The 24,175-nt window shown below is 42.5% G+C and overlaps 1 protein-coding gene across 1 annotated transcript in view; it reads left to right on the forward strand.

Moving 5' to 3' along the window:
- The window catches only part of Grid1 (glutamate ionotropic receptor delta type subunit 1), a 729,852-nt gene that overhangs the window by 560,943 nt on the left and 144,734 nt on the right, over positions 1–24,175 (forward strand). The window lies entirely within an intron of this gene.

The following is a 24,175-nucleotide window of genomic DNA, read 5'->3' on the forward strand; positions in this document are numbered from 1 at the left end:
GAGAGGAAGACCATGCCTCATACTGCCTGGATAGCCAGGAGCCGGAAGCTGGGTAGTTCAGAGACCTAGGAAAGAATCAAATATGACTGGCCAGAAAAGGCAATGAAATTATTTCTAATGACATTCTGCTATACTCATAGATCAATGTCTAGCCCAGTTATCATCAAAGAGGCTTCATCCAGCAACTGATGGGAATGGACACAGAGACTCACAGCAGAACATTAGGGGAGGAATAGGAACCGGAGGGGTCTAGGGCACCGAGAGAGTACAGGTAGGGCTCATGGGGGCTTGCAGAGACGGGAGTATCAAACATAGAACCTGCATGGATCTGTGCTAGGTCCTCTATGTGTGTGGTATAGTTGTGTAGCTTTGGGGTTCCTGGGGGACTCCTAACAGTGGGAGTGGGGATGTCTCTGGCTCTTTCACTTACTCATGGGACCCTATTCATCCTGTCAAGTTTCCTTCCCCAGCCGTGACATGAGGGCTTGTGCCTAGTCATATTGTAACTTGTTATGAGTGTTCAGTTGTTATCCCAGGAGATGCCTGCTCTTTTCTGAGGGGACATGGAAGAGGAATGGATCTGGGGGGAGAGGAGACAGAGAGGGGACTGGAAGGAGTGGAGGGAGGGGAAAATATAACCAGGATGTAATATATGAGAGAAGAATAAATAAAAGAAAAAGCAAAATGCAGGCTGGGGACTTTTAAGAACTGTGAGTTGGTGAGCTACAGTCCCTGGAGAGGTAATGGTACAAGCTCCAGTGTAAAGACTTTAGACCCAGGAGGAGCTGGTATTTTGGTTTGATTCTGAAGGCAAGAAAATGCCAGTGTTCCCATTTGAAGGGCATCAGGCATAGAGATTTTTCTTTTACTTTGAAGGGGGATGGATTTCTTGTTCTGTTTTAAGCTTTACCTGAGTGGATGAGTCCCATGTGCATTGTAGAGGAACGCTGCTATGCTGTGTACTGATTCAAATGGCAAACTGATCCAAAGCACCCAGGACAAGGACTAAATATCTGGGCACCCAGTGCCTCTTCAAGTCGATGCACCATGGCAGTCATCGGGCTAACATGCTGTTCATTTTGACTTGTGTGGTTTCTGTCTGTCTCCCCACACGAGGTAGCAATGGAGAGAGCAGTGTAGTGGTTTGGCTTGCTCCAGTTACTGTTTGTCCTCAGGGTTTAGAAGTCCTGCCATACTCAGTAAACATTTGCTAATGAAAAGAAGAAACATTGCTTTCAAGCTCTCAATATAACAACAGCAATAACAATAATAATAATGACAATAAAGGCCACCTGCAGAGGTCTTGTGGAGGCACTGATATCAGTGTTTCAAGAATTTCCTCAGTTAGGGTGTAGAGATTCCTGTGTGCATGTCTGTGCACACACCCCTCCTTCCCCCCACATTGCTGGTCTGAGTGTTAGTTGTTAAGCCTTGTAATTAGTATTGTTACGGTCAGTATCATTTTGTGCTATGCTTGTGGCTCCCCAACCCGAGTGGCTTTTCAGTTTGGGAATATTATGAAATTCTTATGAGGACATTAATTTGGATTTATTATAATTAAACTTTTAATTTGTGCCTTTAGGAAGATTAATTTCGAGACAAAAGACTAACAAAAATAGGTCAAACAAACGTTTAGCTATTGGGAATGACTGATCTACTAAAGAACCAGCAGCATCTACAGGACATTTGGGGGACTACTGATTTAGGTGTTCTTTTAAAGACCACACATCCCTGAGTTCAAATCTGTGCCCGCTTCTTATTGGCTTGTGACTTTGAACTAGATTTTAAAATATGCAATTCATCTCTGTTTCTATGTAGGAAAATGAAAAGAATAGTTTTTACTTATTAGGCTTAAATTGTGATCCTTTGAGGCTGAGCAGATGGCTCAGTCAGTGAAGTGCTTGCGAACAAGCGTGAGGACCTGAGTTTAATCCCTGCACCCACTTAAAAAGTCCAGTGTGTATCTGTACTCCTAGAGCAGAGGAAGGCAGAGGCAAGAGGATTCTTGGGGATTCCTGGCTGACCAGTTTGGTAAATCAGTGAGAAATAGGTAACAGGTTCAGTGGATGAGTTCAATTCCCAGCAACCACATGGTGGCTCACAACTATCTGTAATGAGGTCTGGTGCCCTCTTCTGGCCTGCAGACATACACACAGACAGAATGTTGTCTACATAATAAATAAATAAATATTTTAAAAAATAAAGTAGAGAAGGATTGAGGGAAACATTTGACATCAACCTCAACCCCCCCATTCCACATGCACATATATATAATTGCGCTCGCGTGCGTGCGCGTGTGCGCACACACACACACACACACACACACACACAAATGGAATCCATGTACGTCAATGCAAAGCACAAGTCCAGGCATGAATTAAGTATTTTTTCAAAAGTTTTTCAAGGGGCAGAGTGATGGTTCAACAGTTAAGAGCACTTGCTGCACTGGCAGAGGACCTAGGTTTGATTCCTAGAGACTACATCAGGCAGATCACAACCCTGTGAACTCCACCAATTCGGGAGGGGGGGTCTAATGCCCTCTTCTGACTTCTGCAGGCACCAGGCACCCATGTGGTACACATATGCATCTACTCCCACATAAATGTAAAATAAAGTAAACAAATATTTAAAGTTTTAGTTAAGAGATTTAATGCAATGAATTCATGTGTTCTCGGGCAAGTCCTAGGAAAAGTACCCCACGAGCTAAGGGTTAACTACTTTCCAACATCATGGAAGCATTTTCTTCTCTGAGTTGCTTATTTTCAACTGGTCTGTCACCACCATATAGTGCAGCTTATATAGTTAAAAGTGTCATATTTTACAAAGTAAAAGGTTATGTATTTGTCAGAAATTTGCTATGAAAATAACCATATGGATTTTGGAGGACAAAAGATGTTTTTCTGGCAGTACTTCTAGTGCTCATGGGGCATCACAGGAACATAAGAGGTGTCTCAATATTTGAACAGAAGCGTTCTTCCCTAAATAATATTATGACTCATGAATCCAGGGGATTAGCTTTTGCTTCTTTCTAGTGAAGAAAAAGTTATCCTTGATTTGATATTGATTTTTACAAACTAGTTCTTCTGCTTTCACAGTCCATATGGAAGCAGAGATTCAGGTGCAGGCTCCTCACCTCACAGGTACCTTCCTGCTCATGTTACTTTCGGTGAGGAGCCTGGGGAAGGTCTCAGAGTTCTGCAAGCACTTTCTTATTCTACTCTTCCAGTGTCCAAAGTCGACTAAGTGCTCATGCAAAAGACCCATTGCCTGAAAGTAGTGCATGTTCAGAGCCACTGACCGTCCCTGTCAAGCTCCCATCTTCTCTGACCAGCTGTGTCTAGGCAGCTGCTCTGTAGTGTATTGGGTAGCATCGGGAGTCATTACTGGCTGCTTCCCCAGGAGCAAACTGATATGAGAACATGCCTGAAAGGGGCAGCTTGGACCTCTTTAGACGATATAATTAACCTCCTCACATTTCCGCTTGTAGAGCGGATAACACTGTCAAATGCTGTCCAATCTTTCTCGTGTTCAACATGCTTTAATTAAAACAGAAAAGCCTGGGTTGGGCAGAAAGGAGCGCCCAAGTCTGTCTTTTCTGATTTGCAATAGAGTTGCTCATTCTCTTGGTCTCTGCCTTGAACCACATGGAAGCAGTGTGTGTCTGCTGTGAGCACACAGTAGGTATGTCGAGAGCACACCGCCGGTTGCCCCTAAACACGTGGGAGCAAAGACACACGTTAGGAAAGCTGAGCAGATTGTCATTGTGCTTCACAGATCTCTCTCTCTCTCTCACAAGCAAGTTTGGGAGTTTTCTTGTAAAGTTGGGCAGAAGAACAAAATATGACCATGCCTCTGTTCTCTGTGCTTGCCTGGAGCCTTCAGAGAATACAAAACACCAGCAAAGAAGTCAAGGTGTTCCTGGGCTGGGTCTCTCGAACTGCACATTTCTCTTCCTTGATGGCAGCTGAATTTTTTTTTTCACTTTTTTTTTTCTCCAGCAGCCACTTGGGATTTTTATAAACAAACAGAAGGCAGAGGGAAAAGTATTTTACTTCACTGAGAATATGTTGAAAATGACATCTAAGACATTTCTAGGACTATTCTGTATTTAAGTGGTTGGTATTTTCTCATCCGTCTCTCCACCTTCCTGCTAAGGAAGACTGTTTTTCAGGCATACTGTTTGTTACATCCTCTTCCCTGTGACTATATCAAGCCCCAAGATCATTCATTGACTTCACCTCTAGCTCCTTGCTTCACTAAAACAAATTTCCGAGGTCTTTATTTTGCTGAGAATTCTTGATTTCCTATTGACTCTAAGTTAAAATTCAAATCATTTTCACAGCAAGTGTAGCATGCAGTCTCTGGCCCTGAAGTTATTTTCAAAATGTCACCCACACAGTAGAATCTGAGCTTGCTGAGGTCAGAAATCACATCTATTCATTCAGCTGAGTCTTCTGAGGGTTTCTGACAACAGATAGAGAAGAGAAACACTCTACATATTTCTGCAGGTGTTTATTTTGAGGAGTATTGACAAATTGGGCTCCCATAGCCATATTGCTAGGTGTCATCCACTGTCACCACCCACCTCAGCCTCACTGAGTTGCCTGTTCATTGGCTTGTCACTTCATGGCCCACTCTTTATCTAGGGACTCTATTGGCATTTCCCTTCAGAGCTGGTACTACACGTAAGTGGACCGTAAGACTCCTTTCTTCCTCCATGGCAACAGTGATTGCATCTGTTCCTGATTTTTACCTTCCATTTTCTCAACTTTTGAGATCCATGTGGGCATTTCCTCTTCCTACAGGTCAAATGAGCAACAAAGTCTGACCTTGAGATAATCCAAAACTGGTTGAGTGAGTAGATGTATTTCATGACTGTGCTGTTGGTTTTTTCTGTCAACTAGACATAAGCTAGCATCATCAGAGAGGAGCCTCAGTTGAGAAAATATCTCTATGAGATTCATCTGGAAGGCATTTTCTCAACTAGTGATCTATGGAGGAGAACCAAGCCCATGGTATATGGTACAATTCCTGGGCTGGTGGTCCTGGGTCCTATAAGAAAGCAGGCTTAGCAAACCATGGGAAGCAAGCCAGTAAACTTCATTTCATGGCCTCTTCATCAACACTCCTGCATCCAGGTTCCTGCCCTGCTTGAGTTCCTGTCCTGACTTTCTTCAGTGATGGACTATGATATAGATGTGTAAGACAAATTTACCCTTTTCTCCCCACCTTGCATTTTGGTCATAGTGTTTCGTTGAAGCAATAGAAACCCTAATAGACAATGACAATAGTTATGAGCAGAAATGAACTTGGGAAATGAATTCAACCTGTGCTTATTTTGTTGCCTGCTATCTCACTTTGGGGCAGACGTCAGCACATGAGGGTGTATTATGACAACTAGTGTTCTGTCTCTAATGCTGAGGAGCAGATTGTACTGAGTTTTGGCCGCCAACAGTTCTGATTCTGACTTGTCTGGAATGAAGAGATTTCTTGGGAGTGGGGCTTTAGTTCTCTTATCCTGAGTTATGACCAGTTGGAAAATCTGTGCAGCAGATGAAAATCAAGTCAAGTGGGGTGTTTGCTGCTATCTGAATCTTGGCTGCCTTTTTAATTAGAGCACAATTTTTATGAAGACAGATGTTAAGAATGTCAAAGACATAAAGTAAGACAGCAATATGATATAGGTCTTCAGACCCTGATGTATGTTAGAATCACCTGGGAGTATTTAAAAATCCCCCTTAAATCATACACTTAGGGATGACAGCCAACATCAGTTTACAGTAAAGACTTCTAGGGTGCTTCAGAGTTCACCAGAATTGGAACCCATTTTGGCAGGAGTTATGAGGGCATATCCTAGGTGTGAGCTGATTTGCCTAATGGACAAAATACTTTTCACAAGATTTGAGGGTCATGGAAGAAAGGAAGAACACAAGGAAAGAAGAAGCCTTGGCCCTTGGGAATACCTCTTTAGACCTACTGCTGATTCTCAAAGTACCACCAACTTCATGGTCTAGAGAGTCATTTATTATGAAGAAGGGCAAAGTTGATAGGACTGTTGAGACAGTGTCTGTCTTTGGCAGTATTCTATTAGTGTGAAGCGACACCACGACCACAACAACTCTTAGAAAGGAAAGCATTTAACTGGGGCTTGCATACAGTTCAGAGGTTTAGTCTATTGACATCATGGCAAGAAGCATAGCTGCATGCCAGCCAGATGTGGTACTGGAGAAGTAACCTGAAAGTTCTATACCTAGATCCACAGACAGCAGGAAGAGAGAGCCACTGGGCCTGGCCTGAGCTTTTGAAGCCCTAAAGCCCACCCTCAGTGACACACTCCAACAAGGTACACCTCCTAATACCTGTCAAGTAGTGTCTCTCTCTCTCTAATGATCACACAGTTAAATATATGAGCCTATGGTGGCTATTACTAGTCAAATGCCACCTGTGTTAATATGAAGGGGTAGAGATGCAGAAATGGAGGTGGAACTCAGGCTGCTACCTCTTCTTCATAGTATGGGAGAAATGGTAAATTGTTGATATAATTTACCATGTTTTCTATAGTCTCTTTTGATTTATTAAGTAGTGATCATTCACAATCAGAAATTAAAGGTAGCTGGAATCCTACTAGAAACTGCCTTTCTCAGCTCCATGTGCCTTAACTCTTGGATAAAGACTAGGCCACACAAAGATTAGTGTGCTAAGGCTTTGACAGCATAGCAGGGATGGCAAGATTTTGCCAAAGCATGGTAACCAGTCCCTTCCCTGCCCCACCATACACAGCTTCATTTGCTCAATCCAGAGAGCAACTGATCATGTAGGCCATCCTCCTCTGACAGAACCAAAGCAGAGCATAATGGACTCTTTTCTTACCATGTCCTCTTTTCATTAATAAGACAGATTATTTTAAAAAATGTTTTATGTTAAAATTGTTTTACTATTGTAACATTTATTTACTGTGTTTTCACATTTGTAGTTAACCTACTTCGTTTGGATTTTTCCTTCTAGCACATTCTGTGGTGCCATATTAGTTGATAGGATAGATATAGTTTAAATTTGGAATCTCTTATTTTTTCCAGTTATGAGGACTGAAAGTTTTTCTGGGTATCGTAGTTTGGACTGGCAACCATGGTCTCTTACAGTCTGTAGCATATCTGTCCAAGCCCTTCTGGGTCTTAGTCTCCATTGAGAAGTCAAGTGTTATTCTATAGGTCTGTCTTTATGTTTCTTGGTCTTTTGGTTTTGAAGCTTTTAATATATTTTCTTTATTCTGTATGTTTAGTGTTTTGATTATCACGAGGTGAGGGGACTTCTTTTTTCTGGTCCAATCTGTTTGGTGTTCTGTATGCTTCTTGTACCTTTATAGACATCATATTCTTTAGACTAGGAAAGTTTTATTCTATGATTGTGTTAAAAAATATTTTCTGGACCTTTGAGCTGGGATTCTTCTCCTTCCTCTATTCCTATTATTTTTAGGTTTTGTCTTTTCATAGTGTCCCAGATATCCTGGATGTTTCGGGTCAGGACATTTTTTAGGTTTAATTTAGTTGATCAATGTATCAATTTCTTCTATCATATCTTCAGTGAAGAAGATTCTCTCTTCCATCTCTTGTATTTTGTTGGTAAGTTTACCTCTGTAGTTCCTGAATTTTTAAATTCCAGAATTTTTCAGTTTGTGTTTTCTTTATTGTTTTTATTTCTATTTTTAGATCTTAAATAGTTTATTTCCTTTAATCATTTGTTTTTTCTTGACTTTCTTTAAAGGGATCAAACTGAAGGCTCAAATCAATAAAATAGAAACAAAGAGAACAGTATAAAAATCGATGAAAAATAAGGACTCTGAATCTAATTTCCTTTTTCCTGACCATTATCAACAACAACTTGTAACCAACACCCTAAACAAAGACAAACATCCATAATACACATTTTTAGAATATGGGAGTAGTTTTCTAGGCTACTTTCTACTTACTAGGGATACTGATAATCTTATGGGAAACTAAAGAAAATTTAGGATTATGGTCATGTCCTGACTGGAGTATTCTGTGAGCCTGTATCATCTCAGCCAGCAATCTGAGGCTGTTCTGATTGTAGAACTCAGAGGAAAATGCAACAGAGGTGCTCTGAAACAGTGGATCATCTGGGTCATCTGTTTCCATTGTACATTTTTCAGGGGGTCTTCCTTGATCAAACTTTCTTACTTATTATTTTTCTTTACCCAGAATTAATCTTTTGTATTAAATTTTGAAGTCAAGGCATTTTCAAAATATATATATATGTTGGATTAATCCAGCAGCATTGATAATAAATGTCTTTTAGTAAGTGTTGCTTTTTCCTCAGCAGTCAAACAATTCAAAGACAACATAAAAGCATATGGTCTCCAAACTTTCTGTGTATTTTCCATCTTTATGTGGGTTTTTAAAATTCTATTTCCATTATTTTTAGTTTTAATTTTTGTTTTTATTTTCTTTTGAGACAGGGTTCCTCTGTTTTCTTTGGTTGTCCTGGATCTTACTCTGCAGACCAGGCTGGCCTCGAACCCACAGAGATCTGCCTGCCTCTGCCTCCCAAGTGCTGGGATTAAAGCTGTGGGCCGTCACACCCAACTACTCTCTTTCTTTTTTTAAGGATTTTCTCTATCCTTTTTTTCTCTCCAAGCCTTTGTATATTTTTAAACAACTGTAAACCATTTAGAGGTTTTTCCCCCTTCTGAATCTGTCTTTATTGTATATCTCTCTTTTTCTGACCATATGAACCTTTAATTTGCTAAGCAATATGCCTAGGATTAAAGCTGTGGTTTTGGCACCTAGATCCACCCCACTCCTTGTCTTCCTGAGAGTCTAACTTCATGCAGAGGTACTGGTAGGAACCACGTTTTTTTTTTTTCCCCACAACACAGTGGAGTTTCTAGGTCCATGCTATTTCCATGAAGCATGCTACTGGCTGCTCATAAATACCATTTAAGTGTTTGGTGGCAGGGCCTCTTAAAAGACCTACATGGTTTTTGCTGCTAACACTGAGTCAGGAAGCCTCTCTTAAAGCAGAGGTACTCTGTTTGCTGCCAGCTAACAGAGTCCATGAGAGACTATGCTACTATTAATATCAAGAAGTTGTCCTTGACTCTGTTCTTTTGTCTGTCTGGAATCATTTTTGGAAAAGCTTTCTTAGGCTTTCTGTGGAAATTCTTGCCAAACATTTGTATGAAGAGTAGAGCCCAGAAAGCAGTCAGGAGAGTCAGAGATATCCTCTGCTCCCACTGTTATGAATCCTACAAGAAGACCAAGCTACACAACTGTAACATATATGTAGAATGCCTCGATCAGTCCTATGCAGGTTCCCTGGCTGTTGGTTCAGTCTCTGTGAGCCCATATGAGCCCAGGTTTGTTGGTTCTTGGGTTTTTTTGTGTGGTGTCCTTGACTCCTTTGGTTCTTACAATCCTTTTCCCCCATCTTCTACAGGATTCCCTAAGCTCTACCTGATGTTTGGTTGTGGGTCTCTGCATCTGTTCCTATCAGTTTTCTCTCTGAAGATGATTGGGCTAGGCACTAATCTATGAATATAGAACAATATCAGTAGATATCATCACATTGACTTTTTTTCCCTCTAGTCATGTTTGGTTCTCTTCTAGGCCCTTGTTCATCTAGCCTGTGTGTCCTGGTGCTTCAGTCAGTGTCAGGGGTGGGTTTACTCTTAACCACAGCAACCTTTTAAAAGAAAAACATTTAATTGAGGATGGCTTACATTTTCAAAGGTGTCTTTCATTGTCATCATGGTGGGAAACATGGTAGTATGTGGGTAGACATGGTGCTGGGGAAGGACCTGAGAGTTCTATATCAGGATTGGCAGTCAGAAAGAAGAGACTGCCACATTAGGCCTAGCTTAAGCATCTGAGACCTCAAAACCCACTCTCGGTGACACACTTCCTTCAACAGAGCCACACCTACTTCAGCAAGGTCACATTTTCTAATAGTGCCACTCCCTATGGCTATGGGGCCATTTTTATTAAAACCAATACATGATTCAATATAAGGCAATCAGTAAATATAATTCATGATATAAATAAACTGAAAAAACATATGATTGTCTCATTAGATGCCAAAAAAAGCCCTGGACAAAATCCAATACCCCTTGATGATAAAAGTCCTAGAGAAATTAGGAATATAAGGGGCATACCTAAGCATAGTAAAGACAATTTACAACAAACTGGCAGCCAACATCAAATTAAATGGAGAGAAACTCAGAGCACTTCTGCTAATGTCAGGTACAAGACAAGGCTGTCCACTCTCTCTCTATCTATTCAGTATAGTACTGAAGCTCTAGCTAGAGCAATGACACAGCTGAAGGAGATCAAGGGGACACAAATTGGAGAGGAAGAAGTCATCTCTGTTTGCAGATGATATGATAGTGACCCTAGCATTCCTACCAGGAAACTCCTACAGCTGATAAACACTTTCAGCAAAGTGGCTGGAAATGAGAATACCTGAAAAAAATCGGTAGCCCTCCTATAAACAACACCCTTCACAGTCGCCTCAAATAATATAAAATATCTCCAGGTAACACTAGCCAAGCAAGTGAAAACCTTGTGTGATACTGTAGAATTCAGGATCTTGTGCTGTGTAAGACCACTGATGGATTTTTCTCTCCCAGCTACTTACATAGTACCGTCTGGCACCGTGCCAGCTAGTCAGAAGGCGAGATTTACATTACTTTTGGGTATATGTGCATGCAAGTTTGTTGCCTCTCTATTCACAATAGTTAGGACATGGAATCAAACATGATGTCCGTCAACTGGGATAAGGCAAGGGTGGTCAGTTACATGATGGACTGTTACTCAGCTGGAAAGAAAAGTGAAATAATGAAATGTTCTTGTGAGTGGGTGGAACTAGATAAACTTAGAAGTTACCCATACATGTAAAGACAAACTCCTCATGCTCTGTTATATGTAAGTCATTGCTTTGACTCTACTGTTTTACATGTTTAACCAGGAGTACACATGGAAGCCAGAAAATTATAAAGAGGTCACTGGGAGCCAGTTCTTTAACAGAAGGAGAATTAGTACAATCCAGGCAAAACGAAAGCCTGGAGGAAACCACTGGCTTATTCAATATGGAGGGAGGTAAAGAATGGGGAACCAAAGTGTTGGCAAAAGGCTCAGCCAAAATGAAGGGAGCGTGAAATCATTACATTGAAGCCTATGACCTTTCAACTCAAGAAAAACTTTCAGTTAGGGGGATAGTACATTGAGAAGTGACCACACTAGACTTAAAGAGTTTAGTGGGGATATGGGTTTTGCTGGGAATTGAAGGTTAGCTAAAATTAAGACACACAGAAGCCTTATGGGAGTCTACTAGTTGGCAAACTAGTTAAATATACATGCACAATATATGTGTATTTATAGATTTTAATTTCATTTAGATGCATCTAATTCGTTGACCTTTACAGAACTCAACTCTATTGTATTACATGCACTATTTGAAGAGTGGGTCCCAGTTACTATTTCTCCATGGTTGCCCAGTTACTGTAGCTCCTTGTGTAGGGTAGTTGATATTTTACACGTTTTTAGGGTTTGGCTACTGAAGCCAAACACCCTCTACTTTCATTCTGTCTTAGTGGATTTTGGTTTGAGATTTCCTTAGATGCTAGAACTTTTTGCCTAGCCTCTGGTGTTTGTGGTTACTGTTTTATTTTATGTTACTGTGAATTTCACAATCTGTTTATCAAGCTTTTGTGGTGTGCCTCTGTTACCAACAGGATTCTTGTCTAACAAGGAGCCATGTCAAGGCTCAATTACCTGAATATTTGTGGTCATGGCCTCTATGAAGCAGCCCTCTGCCTTTTGTGAACAGGGAATTCTTTATGAATCCTCATACTTTGCTGAATTCTGCCTGGTGATTCTACTGCAGGTCTGGACGGGCAATGGTAGACTACTGAAGCACCAAAGGTGGAGTTGGGGCCCCATTTGAGAAGGAAAGCTTTGAGAGAGAGGGAAGAAGCCAGTTGTCAACATATAGAAGTATAACTAAAGAAATGCTTCTCATTTCCCTATCATGCCACATGGTCCCCTTCCTTCTCTTCCACACAGCTAGTCTTGCTGCTAAAATGATGAAGTACAGCTAAAATCTCCAGCAAAATGAAAATGATGTGGGACTTTTGGGTTTGGGTTCTGTTAACCTACTTACACATTTTTTCTGAAGCTTATTTTATTTTTGCATAATAAGCATGCTTATTGAACTCTCTCTCTCTTTCTCTCCCTCCCTCCCTCCCTCCCTCCCTCCCTCCCTCCCTCCCTCCCTCCCTCCCTCCCTTCCTCCCTCCCTCTCTCTCCACACAAGTATAATTGCCCATGGAGGGCAGAGGTGTTGTATGCCCTAGAGATGGAGTTAAAAGCAGTTCTGGGATAACAGATGTGGCTTTTGAGAACTGACCTGATGTCCTCCGCAGTAGCAGTACATACTCTTAACCGCTGAACAATCTCTTCAGCCTTTCTCTGAATTTTTAAATGAATTTGATTCACTAAACAATTTGAGTCAATTAATGAAATTGAAAGAAGGATGAGAAAAAACAGTGGTGGAATTGGAGCCTCAATAATGATGAGAGACAAAGGATTAATAAATAAAGGCTGGTATGGATGATGGTGTGGGAGGAAAATAGACTCATATAGATGAAAATTGTATGAGTTTGTGTCCTTGCCACATCGCTCACAAAGCTACCTGTACCTTTCCCAGCAAGCCAAAAAAAAAAAAAAAAAAAGGAGAAAGAAGATGTTGCTTACATCTTTTGCCATACAACCAGTATCTGTATATGAGGAGGCCAGTTTCTTATGATCCTGAGTTCTGGGCCACTGCTCTGTTAAAGAACAAAATTCTCATTATAAAGAAATTTTAGGTCTCACTGTAATTTGGAAGTCACATATGTGGATTTGATTACAGGAAGCAGGGGGAAAGTAGCCAGACACATCCTCACCATATGGATGAAAAAAAAATCCTCTTTCTAACTAGCTTTGCAAGAAAAGAGAGGCAGGTTTTGAGACACAAGAAACATATGCAATTTCAGAAGTTGTGAAACCATGAACATAAAATCAGGTATGAAAGTGAATATTTATTTAGTATGAAGGGAATCATCATGCTAATCTTTAAAGAAGGAAGACGGTGTGGTTCAGAAGCAGTGTGCTTATCTAGACCTAGCTTGTGTATAGTCTTTGATTCATACCTTAGTGTGTGCTCCTGTGTGCACATACTCATGGACACATACATGTACTGCTGGGTACACAGTTATGTTTTATCTCCCCCTCATCTCCTTTTGGCTGCTCATTGAATCTGTCTTCCTAAGATGATCTTTGGGATTTAAGTTCTACAGAGCAAGTAAGAAGATATTTAAATCTCTCTGCTGGTAAGGCAGACTGAAAATTGTCTAGCAGTTCCAAATAGTCTGATTTAGCGTCTCATCATTGCTAGTGTGTTGTCAGTTTGTGATTATTGTAAAACTTGAAAAACCTCCCAAGTTACTTTTATACATGAGGTGAAAGATTTGGTCCTTGCCTCATTGTTAATGTGATTATTCACACCTGGAGCTCTAGTACACCCCCCCCATACTCCCTGGGTCAGTGTTTGCATGCCATGGGCAGCCGTGATGCTCTTCATCTGTGCCCCTGTCTGGGATGAGTCAGGTGAGCCAGGATGAAAGCAATAGAAACAATTTCTAGCTTTCTACCCAGGGACAGCCAGGAGAAGTTCATGTTGCTGATAGGACATTAGGTCATGTCAGTATGCCCCATTAAATCTACACCAAGCATATCCCAATCCTAGCTCCCTGTGTTTTCATTCAAGAAATTGTGGCTAAAAGTAAGTCACCTGGAGTATGGGTTTTCATCAACTTCAGAAGAATCTTTTAAAATGTCACAATAGCAAAGGCATAATGAAATCCATTAGTCAGGTCCTCCCCTTGCTTTCGGCAGGGTTAGGGCTATAGAAGGAGCCTTGAAGACCCAGTCCTCTGCTTTATGCAATCACGCTGTAAGATGAGCCATTTGGGATGATTGAGAACACTGTCCAGGCTCTTAAACAAGGAGTTGGTGGCAGCTGGTGCACCCTAGTGTTGCTATGGACTAGCTATTCAACTTCTTCGGTCCTCAGTTTTATCATTTGAATGTTGAGATATTAATCATACAAGGATAAAAAGCTGTTTTGAATATTAAATGTAAAATATATCCATTGTTCTTTTGAATATCTTACATTCTAATAAATATCAGATAAAAATAAAGGTGTCCTGGGCAATAGCAAAATATGAAAACAAGATTACCACTGAGACTTGTCCTGTCCTCTTTGGCCAAAGGACAATTGTCACTACTATATGTATCTGACAACCCTTCACATTTAGAGACACATTGAATTTTAAAAGTGTATGACACTAGCTTGTTTTCCGTGAGCCCCTTCTTGTCTTTGACTTATGTGTGGTGGCTGATGTGCAGGTGCAGGCTAGCAGCAAAGCAACTGGAGAAGCCCCTGCATTTGTGAGGATGCAGCAGAATTCTTGACTGAGTGCTGAAGATGGTAAACTTGAAGCCGCATCAGACAGAGTCAGGAGAAAAGTCCAGGGGCCTGTTATCCCCGAGGACAAGGGGAACATTAGTCTTCCCCTGTTTATCATCATATCCTGGATCTCTAGGGGACCTGAGAATCACCTGGAAAAGTCCATATGGCTAAACTTCTCTACTCCAAGAAAGCCGACTTTTAAAAGGCTCCAGACAATCCATTCATTCACCCTGGACTTGCTCTGTCCTCACGGTACTCAATGAGGGCTTACAAATCCTGCCAAAAAAGGGCTATTTAGGGTCAAGTGAAGGCCCCAGGTTATTTCTGAAACCTTGTAGTGGATCGATTTGTTAGGTTTAGCAGTGCATCTACTAGAAACTACACTTATCAGGGGGATTCTATTGTTCTTTAAGAAATTTATGCCAATTACTTTGCAACTGGAGCTTGAGGGAAGAACCAAACTGTATATGCCAGGCTTTATGTTTTGTTTTGTTTGAGAGAGGTGGGGATATAAATAGGAAGTTGGGAGAGTAGGGAGTTAGGAGGATCAGGGAGGAGGAGAAAACGTGATCAAAATATATGGAAAGTATTTTAAAAAAACCAAAACCAACCAAACAACAAAAACCAAACCAAAACTAAAAGCCAGGCTGCTCGTCCTGGGCCTGGACAGGACTTAATTAAGCATCGTTGGTCATTCCAGTCTCACCGCAGAGAATGACTCACCCTTTCAGAGCCTCGTTGTCTTGCTCTGAACCTAACTGGATTCCCATGGGCAGAAAATATATTTATTTAACTTTTATTAAGAACTAATGGGGAAGCCTCCAGCAGTCTCCAGAGGTGCCCCGTCTGTGGCCTCCCCTGTAATTTATGCATTATTTAATCATCAGATTCAGTCTCGCAGAGACCAGGCTGGGTTTTCCTCATTTTCCACCCACTCCCCCATGCAGAGATGAAATTATTCCCTGAGTATCCCGGATCACGAAGTGGTACCTTTTGGAAATGAGAGGATAATGCTGTTTATGTATGAGTGCAAGAGAATTACTTTTCTCGTCTGTAGTAACAGTGATTAAGTTGAAATGTCAGTGCTGATCTTACAGCTTTGAAATGTTATACCTATTCAAATCTGCCCAGATACTGAGGATTCTCACAGATGCAGAGGATGTTGTTTAAAATATGGGAGTCGCCAAGTCACTGCATGAATGCCAACTGTGTTCCCCACTTCTGGGGAATGAGGTAAAAATGTGTGTGTAATGAATAGGCTCCATGATGGTAATGGCCGCCATGGTATTCTGTCACCTGGGGTTTCCGTAGGTGATTTGGTACTGGGATGAGAACCTTAACATTTGAAAAATGTTTACTGAAGTAAGTTGTGTTATATAAATCAAAGGGGGTGCAAATATGCTGTATAGGGGAGTCTGGTGGGAAATACAGTGCTTGACTCAAGCCTACAGAGGATCTGTTGACGGGTGGGGGCTATGAGCTGAGTGGGCATCCTTGGGCTTTTGGGTGGGCTGAGTGGGCATCCTTGGGCTGTTGCATGGTTCTGTCTCCTCTTTCAGGGAGTACAGAGAAGAGGGCAGCTAGGAGCAGGGCATAGGGCAGAGATCTGCAGGGAAAGAAGTGGCCAAAGATCACCCACAATAGAGACAGAAACTCCAGCGTGTCCTGCAAGCCTCTTTCTCTGGCCACTGGAGGTCGTTGCCTGTTTGCTGGTCACCCCTGCTTCTTTGCCGTAGATGTTCTGTGTTCTGCCATGTTTTTCGTTTTGTAGGAAGAGATGGAGATTTTAATTCCATAGGTACATTTGTGAATCCTAGTCCTTCCATCTGAGAGGTATATAGACCCTGGGGCATCTCTAAGGTCGTCTATATTAAGCGGGGGTGGGAAGGTTGTAGAAATGCCCACGGCCGAGTAACATTCCGCTTTATCTGTGAGGACATATGCATCACGTTTCCAGCAAGTCGCCAGCTACACACCAGGCACTTTCCCTGTCCTCCATCCTCGGGGCCACCCATCTGCACATTAAGATTAGGGTTCACATGTCATCCACCTCGTATTTCCTCATCGTTTTTCATGGCAGAGTCCAATGCACCTTTCCGAAGGTCAACAAAAAGGGATAAAACAATCCATTTCCTTTCCCCATGGCGTGTAGTGTATAGCCTAGGGCTATGGAGTTATGGAGAATGTTAATGGCAGGATGAGGCATAGCACCTGCATTGGAACCACTCATGGACTGACTTGTATGCTCTAGTTTTACAATGCGATATCTGTGACAGTCCTGACTGTATCTGTGGATAGGAGCTCCTCACCCCAGGGGATTCTAATTCTGCTAGATTTTACCAGCCAGTGACTGTAACAAAGAAAAGATATATTTAAAGTGTGTATTAGGGATTCTGGTTATTATAAATTACATTCTTTGAAGTCTCATTTAGATCCAGGAACCAGACCACATCTGGAAGGCTCTGAGGGCTAATCCTTTCAGAACAATGGAGTGTCAGTGGTCATTTGGAAAAGTAATTATACCAAATTTAATTATCATGTGTGTGCTTCATTGCTGCGCACACCCTGAGTACAGCAGGGGCTGGGCTGTCCCAGCACGAGTTCTGGCCTGAGGACTGTGGTGCAAAATTCCACTTGCACACAGGACTTGATGCATACAAAAATCATAGGTAAAATGTGTGGGAGGGGCTTGGGGCCCACTCATGAGACAGTTGAGACACTTGGAAAGACTTTGCAAGGTTTTTATCACACTGGAGAAGAACAAAGTGCATATTGAGTAGGCTGACAAAGAATGTTTCTCACTTTTGTTCTCTGTCCTTGTGGTATCCCCACATCTTCCGAGCTGAAGAATTCAGTTTGGAATATTCAAGCAGAGTGAGCTACTCATTGGGACTTTTTCTCCAAGAGCCTGTTTGAGGGAGTAGGGGGAGGAGGGTGACACAGGAACTGTTTGATTGACACTTGGACTTTGGCAGCATTTTTCACAGCATGCCCTATTGAATGATGGCCTTTTGGAGTATCACGCCATTTTTTTTCTTGGTTTCCTGACTCCCATTTAACTCTCTCCCTTGGCTGGATCATGCCTTTCAGAAATAACTCTTTTCTTGGGGCTTCTTCTGGTGACCCTGCTGGCAGGCTGCCCTGCACCTATTTGTAATTGCTTGTGTATAAGCCTGTTCCCACTGTGCTCTATGGTACTGGGAGAGCTGTGACCTCACCCTGGCTCAGGATCAGCTCAGACCAGCTCCCACATCCCAAGTACCTGCATTGAAACAGCCCTGGACATATTTGTTAGAATGAATGATTAAAAACCGGAAAGTACAGGAGTCAGTTCCCCCCTTTCCGCTCATCCCTGTTGATGCTGAAGCCCCAAGCAAGCAGTCTTCAAAGCTGCTGTCATTGGTTTGGGCTTTATCTGGAGATAAAAACCATTATGTTTGAAACAGGGCTCTTCCACTTGATCTGTGGCCAGGGGCTAACTGGTGAACCTCTCTGGGGCTCAGTAAGGATTGCAAAACTGACAGGAAGCATCAGTGAGAAGACAGCTGAATAGTGTATGGCGGGTACTCTCTTTTTCCTGACATGCATGTGAAGTTAGTTATTTTTTGTTTATATGGCTGAGCCCGGTCTTTATATTCTTGAGGACCGGTCTAAGAATCTCTATCAAGGACACAGAAACTGAAACCTTTCATGAAAAGTTACAAGTACCCTTAGGTTAACCAAGTTTAAGAAGCCAAAGCCTCATCCGCTAAGTGGGAGGGCTTAGTGAGCTGTCCATGCTGAAGAAATGCTTCTGCCTTCCAGCTGAGAACTTTGCTGATTCCGGTAGAAATGTATGGCCAAGCTGGAATTCAGGACTCATAGTATGGAGCTTTTTGTTGCAAGGGTCTTTTCGCCAAAAACTAAATCCTTCAGGTCGCTACAGTCAATTGGAAGGGTTGCCCCGGGGATGATCCATAATTACCTCTTATGTCATGTTACAGAACTCTTAGGGACTATGAAACTGTAAAGCAGGGAGATTGTGTTTGAGGGCACCTAGAATGTGTTGCAAATGGACACTAATTACTTGAGCTGTTTTACTGGCTAGTGCAAATCAGGGTGACCACCCTCAAATGCTTCTGCAAGACAAAGGCAGACTTAATGATAAAAGGGTTCAGGATATCACATGATGTTTGTTGACTGCTTCCAGCTCATTGGGCAGCAATTAAATGGGATATACCCCAAGTGGGTATGTTTCTAAAGTGGCCTGGGAGCCAGAGATGTAAGCACATTTACTCAGTCATCCTAATTTTGGAAGTAACTTGAGAAGTAGGTGATTGTGTCCCCACTTAGATGTGAGTTGCCCAAGTCATTCTGGCAACAACACAGAAATATTTAAAATTCACGGAGCATATGTTCTGTGTCAAGCCCTTAACTAATTCTAGCTAGGCAACATTGCCATCTGTGTAGGTCAAAAACAATGGCACTTTTCCTATGGATTTCATTTGTAGATGGCTGAACATAAGCATTGCTCGACTCCAAGTTTTAAGTTATAATGCCGTCTTCAGTGTGTAAAATAGAATATACTAAACTGGGTGTCAGAATACTCCTTTATATCTTTATATAAAATAGAGTATACTATAGTGGATGTCAGAATGCTCTTTTATATGTTTGAAATAGCATCGCTTAAAAGTTGCTATCATCAAGGGCTCAACTAAGAAGGCTCTGTAGTGAGGAGGAGCAGGCTGTTTTCCTGCTGCCCCGCTCCCTGCCGCCTGGCTAGCTCAGTTGGTAGAGAATGCGACTCTTAATCTCAGGGTTGTGGGTTCGAGCCCCACATTGGGCACCATTCTGTAGTGATGTGAGAGATGGGCTGCATTCCTGCCCGGCTCCTGGCTGCCTGGCTAGCTTATGCCCCAAAATAACAACACACAAATTGCATTCTTTTAAACACTGCCTAGCCCATTATATATAGCCTCTTCTTGGCTAACATCTTGACTAACCCATATTTAATAATCTGTGTAACACCACAAGTGGTGTCTTACTGGGAAAGATTCAGCATATCTGACCTGGTGGCTGGCTCCATCGCATCTGTCTCAGAGAGGAGAGGCAGGGCATTTGACTAACTTCCCAGCATTCTGTTCTGTCTCTTCCACCTATCTAAATCCTGCCCTATCAAAAAGCCAAGGCAGTTTCTTTATTAACCAATGAGAGTCCTCCATCAAGGCTCAACCATGAGGATTTGAAAATCTGGTGCTATGAAGCAGTGTAGCATTGGAGACTCCTGCTGGTATGAATGCCTTACCTGGCATGGCGGGGAACCCTGGGAAGCAGAAGTTGCTTTTGCTCTATTAGGTTTAAAATGTCATCACTAATTAGCAAGGATTGCAGGAGGAAGCGCTCCCATACCAGGCCTGGGATTTAACTTTATAGACATAAAATTGAAGGGAAAAATACATTTTCCAAGCACACTTTAAAAATAGTTTCCCTTGGAAATTAAAACCATTAAATGTACATTGTTATGCAGATCCGTATTCATGCTTTAAAGAAACAATGTTGCTTTCATTTAATTTGTTTCTCTAAGACCTAATTATGGATTGGATAAAAAACATTATTTTTCTATCACCCTGCAAATCACCACCCAGGAGGGAGCTCTGTTCTGGTTAGCAAGGGTTGTTTCTGAGAAGTTGTTAGTAAAGGAAGTCAGGGGAGGTCTTCTGAGAAGATGCCGGTTGTTCATTGAGAAACTAGAATTTGAGTGGATGTATTCTAGCAATGTGCAATGGTGAGAGCTGGCCAGGGGCCATCTCAGGTCTTCTCTCAGTAGCAGAGGAGACGTTGCAGGGCCCAGGCTGCTGCTTGCTGGTCCCACAGTCACCAGAGTGTCTGAGGCCTGTCGCTCAGCTGCCATGCAGAGAGCACCAGGGTTGTGGCAGGAGGGACAAGCACTAGTGCCCTTGGCTGGTATCCAGGAATGGAAGTGGAAGACAGTCTTGGGAAGTGACTTGATCCATGGCCAACATTCAGTCACTGAAACTGGCTCTGGATACACTACAGACTAGCAACGACTCTGCCATGTTTACTGTGTTGCTGGTATGATCTCCGGCAATGTCAGCTTATTTACTCCTCACGAGAGTTCCCGGAGGCAAATGCTGTACTTATCTCCGTTTTATCGACAAGGGATTTGAGACCTTCAGAGATTAAGGAAGAGGTGAAATTGGATCAGCTGGCAGACGTCTATCCCACCAGCTTTAACCATTCTGTTATACTGCAGGTGGGTTGCTTTCAACTTGACAGGTGCTGTATAAGCATGGATACTTTTGTTTCTGTTAGCAGCCCTCTGAGGGAGGTATGACTCATATTAACTGTTATTCTGGTGGTTCCTGGGAGTTGTGTATCTTACCTGCCTATATAGTTCCCACCCTTTGAACATGGGTTTACCTGTGACTTTGCCTTAATCACTGTCATGTGACAGAATAGGGCCTCAAACTTCAGATCACTTTTCCCAGTGAGGAATGAGTGACATTTGTCCTGTTAATGTCTAGATACCTTAGACCCCTTTGCTCAGAATAGAGCTATGAGGAGGGAAACTAGGGCCCCAGATGAACTCCCAATGGACAGTCCTGCCAATTAATTAGCCTTGCAAATTAGGTCATCTTGGGAGGAGATTGTCTAGCCTTACAGTCATTCTTGGCTGGTGCCACACAAAGCAAAAATGAGCTGTTGTCTAACTTTGCCCAAGTTGCAAAAACTTCAGGAAATAAAGTAAAATGATTAAAACAATTGCTCTCTTAAACTGCAAACTTTGCAATTATTAGGGAATATAGCAAATGTAGTTGAATCAATTATTACCTTCACAGATGAAAAATATGAGGTACAAAGAGGTCTTGGGCTTGCTCAAAATGATATAGCAAGAGAGTGGCCGATGCATACATTGAATTGAGAGATGGGGGCTTGCTCACTTCACTACAACCATTGGTTCCTTCAACTGGAGCATCTGTGAGATTTTGCTCAGTGCACAAAGGTTGTCACTGTATGAGGCTGTGAACTGAGTGCTGTGATATGGACGTCTCAGGTCTGTCTACTCAGCCTTCTTCACTCACCCTGTCTACTCAAGCCTTCCTCTTGTGATTGGAGTTTCCACTCCCTTCTTAGGTTAGTTCCTAATGTAGAAGAACATTGCAGAGAGAGCTGAATTGTCAGAATATCAGATTTAAAAAAAAAGATATCTGTATCCTAATTAATAAAAACCCAGAGACAGATATTGGGGTTCAGCCTGAAGGTCAGAAAAGCAAAACAGCCAGTCATTGGCTCTTACCCCTACCTCAGTCTGAAATGGTGATCCTGCCTCCAGGAATCTCAGAATGAGACTGTGTGTGAGAACTGTCTCCTCCTGTTTTATGTTCCTCTCTAGTGCTGGGGTTAAAGATGTGCACCACTACTGCCTGGTTTCTATGGCAAACCAGTGTGGCTACTGGTCTGTAAGGCTGGTAAGTACTTCTGTTTTACTATCTGAACAACTTGAGGCAAGCTTTATTTATTAAAATACAAATGAAATATCACTACAGGTGTATTGTGTTATGCCATAGTGAGTAGAGAAGATCATTATTCCATATCTACCTTGCAGGTAGAAACACTAAGACTTGGGGATGTGAGGAATTTGCTCAGAATCACCATGCATCTTTGGCTGTACTTCATACACAGAAGAGGGGACAACATTAAATTCTGTCTCCTCTTTGCTGCTCCCCGCAGGCTCAGTCATAATATTTGAGCAGTTGCCAAACTCTATTCAAATCGAGCCTCCTACCCTCCTTTCAACAGCAAAGTCAACAACCAGCATGCCAAGGATGCTTTGAAGACGCGTGAGACCACATGGATTTGGCAGCCTTTTGTTGTGACTGCTGGTCAGGGACCATCATGTTCATTTTTCTGTACATTCCAGCCCTCATAGTGGCCAGGAGGGAAGATTTTCTGCCTTCGTCCCATCCATGCACATATTGGACATCAGTCCCTCTCAGCATTTGGAGGCTTTCACAGAACTACAGCATTTGGGCCAGATGACTTCTTGAAGCTGTATTAGAATTTGCCCCTGGCTGTACCACAAGAATTACTTTTGCACACACAGCACAGGCAATTAGCAGGGAAGTGTTCTTCAGCCAGGTGGTGCCCATTTCTAAGGAAGAAACCACAAAAGACAGTATCTTTGAGGCCATGCCCAATACCAGTAGAGAACAGGTCACTAGATAAGCGAGCCTTCCGTCCCTGACTTTCCATTCTGTTGAGCTGGCCTGTTTCTCTTGCCTTAGAGCCTACAGTTAGCTCAGGCACATCCTAGCAGCTAGCTCCTTGGAGAAGCAGCATTTGCATAGCTGAAAGACTATAGGCATATTCAGATAAAGAGCTACCCACCAACAATTCTTTAGGCTGATCTGTCCTCTTTTCTTGTGTCCTCATTCCTCAATGAGTCAGTAACAGTGCCTACCTCATGTTTTCAGGACTAGAGAAGTACACATATACAGAACTCAGTGCAGCCCCTGGCATCTCCCACGCATATAAATATCTGTTGGACAAACTGATAAAGGGGCAAGTAGTTCAATGAATGAGATTAACTGAGACATTGCTGGATGCCTTTGCATGTTGTGTGAGTGGGGATGGGGAGGGGAGACAACCATAGTTAGGGAAGTTTTTTTTAACTTAGTTCTAATTGCCCAGTGCATGTAAGGTGTCAATACCCTTGAGGCTGTGGGAAGGGTTCTGATACGCCAGAGTTCCACTGCAACATGGTAGAGGTGTGATAACTGAAGCCCTGGCAGAGAGGAAGAGGAAGAGGGAGAGGGAGAGGGAGAGGGAGAGGGAGAGGTGATTCACAAAGCAAGTTCCTTCCGTTCTCACTGGCGTGTGAGATCCTTGGACAGCCTGGATGGCACAGCCATTGCCACCAGAGTTTATGAGCTTTTTTGGCTTCCTAGACTTGGAGCAGAGGTGCCAGAGCCTGGGAGGTGAGAATGGCCTCCTCTGCTGCTCTGGGAGGCTCACTGCTGGCAGTAGAGTTTTTCCCTTCATCTCAGCAGCAGGCCCTGGTAGCAAGGTGTTTATGACCTTTGTTCCTTCCCCAAGCGAGGCGTTTGCTTTTTTGCTAGTCCCCGACTTCTTCAACCAATAGCACACTGCAGCCGTGACTTTGAAGAAGCGTGTAAGCCTCAGAGGTCTACATGGCTTCTGCCTTGCTCTCCTAGACACTGAACACCCCAGGAAGGAAACGGTAAAGAGGAAAAGAGGTTCTTTCACCCCACTGTTGGTCTATCAGCTGATGAGGTCCCAGAAGTGTCCCCATTAGTTCACTGAACTGTAAGAAATACTAAAATGTAGCTATTTCAAGGCACCAAGTTCAAATATTCGTTCATAATTTAATATGTACTGCTGGGAGGTCTTGTGTGTCACCGCTTTGTCATGTCCAGAAGACAACATTTTAAGCACCTTTCTCCTCAATCTGGCTGCTCCACCCCCTCCACCTCCCCTCCCATGTAGCTCCCGGAGCCTTGGAGGGAGTAATGTAGATATGCTATTTATTCATGGACACTCAGTAACCACTTGTTTCCAGTGCTTTGATGAGTTGTGAGTCTCTGCATTCAGTGTTATTACTGCAAACAGGCTGAGAGCAGCCCTAGTT

The sequence above is a fragment of the Arvicola amphibius genome, chromosome 12 (genome assembly GCF_903992535.2).
Source record: "Arvicola amphibius chromosome 12, mArvAmp1.2, whole genome shotgun sequence".
In the NCBI taxonomy this organism is placed as follows: domain Eukaryota; kingdom Metazoa; phylum Chordata; class Mammalia; order Rodentia; family Cricetidae; genus Arvicola; species Arvicola amphibius.